Consider the following 4,823-nt stretch of genomic DNA (forward strand, 5'->3'; position numbering starts at 1 on the left):
GTAAATTCAAACAAATAAATAAATAAAAAGGAAAGAGTGTACTGAATGTAAAGAAAATCATGTGCTCTTTGTAAAGCCGCTCCCCGGCAACGGCGCCAAAAATTGCTTGCTAAACCCAAGTGCAGGTGTCGCGCAATAGTAAATCTCGTAAGTCGAGTATCGTATCCACAGAGAGCGGTGTTAAAGTGCACAAAATATGTAAGATAACTGCAACAAGAAGAATGTGATTAAAAGATTAGAAGAAAGTTCAATGATAATAAAACACTAAGACGTCGGGGTTCCACCTTCAAAATACATATGTAATCCCATTAGTTTGATTCTCACTATGATTGTTCACAATTAAAATCCAATTTAATTTCGTTTAGAGAGAATTTCAAGTATAACCTGTACCTACAGCAACAACCTATCAAGAAATAATTTCAATGAAATCAAAGTAATCTACTAATTTTTCTCAAATCTCAAAAGCATGGATGTTTTTACTAAACTATAGGAAAAGCTTGACTGAACCTATGAATAAGATTATCAAGAACCCATCAATTGATCAAAGAGAAAAACTAAAATTAAATTGAACAAATCCATAAATAAGAATTTAACATTAAAGCTCCATCGAAATCAAACTAACAAAACCACATAGTATCTCAAAGGCTTTCCCCCTAGCCTTAGCTAGGGAGTTAGTTCTCCATAACAAAGAACAATAACTCTAGAAAAACAAAGTGTTTTGAGCCAAAAAGCAGAATCCCCGAGACACAGCTAGTAGCTCCCTTTTATATCAGTGAAACCCTAATCCCTTAGGAGTTATTTTCTCCTTGAATTTAACTTCTCCACAGTCCTATGCATGCACGTCAGCTTCCTCTTTTGATAAGTCATGGTCTCTTACTCAGCACATGATGAGTCTCCAATCAATTAACTTAGTTTTCTCTCTTACTTCATCTCTTTTGCAATCCAATAATCTGCCCACATAATTCCAATATTATTTGCCTACATAAAATGGGCCAAAGTCAATGCAAAATAATATTAAACTTCATTTGACCAATTAAAAATATAGTAGACCAAAATAAATAAATTAGTAAATAAATAAGCTCTAAGGGTATATTTTAGGGACATAAATGATGCACTTCACAGCTATTATCATTTTGAAATGGAGTGGTTGGTTTATTGCATAGTTCTAGAGATTGGGTTTCACTGAAATCCCACCAAATGACTCCACCCACAACATTATGATGTTCCCCAAGATTTGGACTCAATCCGATGCCGATTGGAACATGAAATCCGACAATTCAGGTTTGTACCAAGTTCGTTCGAAAAAGGAGTGGTTGTTGTATTGCATAGTTTTAGCAATTGAATTTCACTCAAAACTCACCAAATGACTCCTCCCACAACATTATGATGTTCCACAAGTTTTGGACTCAATCCGATATCGACTAGTCCATCAAATCGGACAATTCAGGTTCGTAAGAAGTTGGTTCTGAAATGGAGTGGTTGGTGTATGGCATAGTTCTTGAGATTGAATTTCACTCACAACCCACCAAATGACTCCTCCCACAACATTATGATGTTCCCCAAGTTTTGGACTCAATCCGATGTCGATTGGTACATGAAATCGGACAATTCAGGTTTGTACGAAGTTCGTTAGAAAAAGGAGTGGTTGGTGTATTGCATAGTTTTACGAATTGGATTTTACTCAAAACCAACCGAATGACTCCTCGCACCATATTATGATGTTACGAAAGTTTTGGACTGAATCCGATATCGATTGGGCCATGAAATCAGACAATTCCGGTTCGACGAAGTTCGTTCTGAATGGAGTGGTTGGTGTATACCATAGTTTTAGCAATTGTATTTCACTCAAACCTCACCAAAGGACTCCTTCCCTCAACATGATGATGTTCCGCAAGTTTTAGACTAAATCTGATATCTATTGGTTAATCAAATCGGACAATTCAGGTTCGTATGAAGTTGGTTCGAATGTGGAGTTGTTGGTGTATTGCATAGTTTTAGGCCTTTGGATTTTACTCAAAACCAACCAAATGACTCCTCCCTGAACATGATGTTGTTCCCAAGGTTTTGGACTCAATCTGACATCGATTGGTCCACGAAATCGGACAATTCAGGTTTGTACGATCCGATTTCGATTGGGCCATGAAATTGGACAATTCAGGTTCGTACCAAGTTCATTCTGAAATGGAGTGGTTTTTGTATTGCATAGTTCTAGAGATTGGATTTCTCTCAAAACTCACCAAATGACTACTCCCTCAACATTATGATGTTCCCCAAGTTTTGGACTCACTCTGATTTCTATTGGTCCATGAAATCGGACAATAAAGGTTCGTACGAACTTTGTTTTGAAATGGAGTTGTTGGTGTATTGCATAGTTTTAGCAATTGGATTTCACTCAAAACTCCTAAAATGACCCCTACCACAATATTGTGATGCTCATTGAGTTTCGGACTAAATTCGATATCGGTTGGTCCACAAAATCGGACAATTCAGGTTCGTACGAAGTTGGTTATCAAATGGAGTGGTTGGTGTATTGCATAGTTCTTGATATTGGATTTCACTCAAAACCCACCAAATGACACCACCCACAACATGATGATGTTCCCCAAGTTTTGCACTCAATCTGATTTCAATTGGTCCATGAAATCGGACAATTCAGGTTTGTACGAAGTTCGTTTTGAAATGGAGTGGTTGGTGTATTGCACAGTTTTAGCAATGGGATTTCACCCAAAACTCACCAAATCACTCCTCCCACAACATTACGATATTGCCCAAGTTTTAGACTCAATCCGATATCGATTGGTTCAAGGAATCGGACAATTCAGGTTCGTACGATGTTCGTTCTGAAATGGAGTGGTTGGTGTATTGCGTAGTTTTAGCCATTGGATTTCACTCCAAACCCACCAAATGACTCCTCCCACCATATTTTGATGTTCCCCAAGTTTTGGACTCAACCCGATCTCGATTGGTCCCTGAAATCGGACAATTCAGGATCGTACGAAGTTCGATCGTAAATGGAGTGGTTGGTGTATTGCATAGTTTTAGTCATTGGATTTCACTCAAAACCCACCAAATGACTCGCCACCATATTATGATGTTCCCAAGTTTTGGATTGAATCTGAAATCGATTGGTCCACGAAATCGGACAACTCATGTTCGTATGAAGTTCGTTCTTAAATGGAGTGGTTGGTATATTGCATAGTTCTAGAGATTGTATTTCACTCAAAACCCATGAAATGACTCTTCCCACAACATTATGAAGTTCCCCATGTTTCGGACTCAATCCGATATCGATTGGTCCAAGAAATCGGTCAGTTCAAGTTCGTGCGAAGTTCGTTTTGAAATGAAGGTGTTGGTGTGTTGCATAGTTTTAGCAATTGGATTTCACTCAAAAATCACCAAATGACCCCTCCATAATATTATGATGTTCCCCGTGTTTTGGACATAATCCGATATCGATTGGTCCATGAAATCAGACAATTCAGGTTCGTACGAAGTTGGTTATGAAATGGAGTGGTTGGTGTAATGCATAGTTCTTGGGATTGGATTTCACTCAAAACCCACCAAACAACTCCTCCCACAACATTATAATGTTTCCCAAGTTTTGGACTCAATCTGATTTCGACTGGTCCTTGAAATTGAACAATTCAGGTTTGAACGAAGTTCGTTCTGGAATGGTGTGGTTGGTGTATTGCATAGTTTGAGTTGTTGGATTTCACTCAAGACTCACCAAATGACTCCTCCCACAACATTATGATGTTCCCCAAGTTTTGGACTCAATCCGATATTGATTGGCCCATGAAATTGGACAATTCAAGTTCATAAGAAGTTCATTCTGAAATGGAGTGTTTGGTGTATTGCATAGTTGAAGAGATTGGATTTCATCCCAGCAAATGAGTCCTCCCACCATATTATGATGTTCCCTAAGTTTTTGACTCAATCCGATATCGATTGGTCCATGAAATCGGACAACTCAGGTGCGTACGAAGTTCGTTCTGGAATGGTGTGGTTTGTGTATTGCGTAGTTCCAGAGATTGGATTTCACTCAAAACTCACCAAATGACTCCTCCCTCAAGATAATGATGTTCCCCAAGTTTTGGACTCAATCTGATTTCGATTGGTCCATGAAATCAGACAATTCAGGGTCGTACGAAGTTCGTTCTGCAATGGAGTGGTTGGTTTATTGCATAGTTTTAGAAATTGGATTTCAATAAAAACTCCCCAAATGACTCCTCCCACAACATTATGATTTTTCCCAAGTTTTGGACTCAATCCGATATTGATTGGTCCATGAAATTGGACAATTCAAGTTCGTAAGAAGTTGGTTCTAAAATAGGGGGGTTGGTGTATTGCATAGTTCTTGAAATTGGACTTCACTCAAAACCCACCAAATGACTCCTCCCACCACGTTATGATGTTCCCCTAGTTTTGGACCCAATCCAATATCAATTGGTCCATGAAATTGGACAATTCAGGTTCATACGAAATTCGTTCTAAAATGGAGTGGTTGGTGTATTGCATAATTTTAGCAAATGGATTTCTCTAAAAACTCATCAAATGACTCCTCCCCCAACATTAGGATGTTACCCAAGTTTTGAAATGGAGTGGTTTGTATATTGCATAGTTCTTGAGATTGGATTTCAGACAAAACGGACCAATGACTCCGCCCACAATATTATGATGTTCCCTAAGTTTTGGAATCGTTCCGACATAGATTGGTCCATGGAATCGGACAATTCAGGTTCGTACGAAGTTCGTTATGAAATGGAGCGGTTGGTGTATTGCATAGTTCTAGATATTGGATTTTGACTCCACCCACAACATTA

Source organism: Prunus mume, linkage group LG5 (genome assembly GCF_029339155.1).
Source record: "Prunus mume cultivar Tortuosa linkage group LG5, ASM2933915v1, whole genome shotgun sequence".
Taxonomy (NCBI): domain Eukaryota; kingdom Viridiplantae; phylum Streptophyta; class Magnoliopsida; order Rosales; family Rosaceae; genus Prunus; species Prunus mume.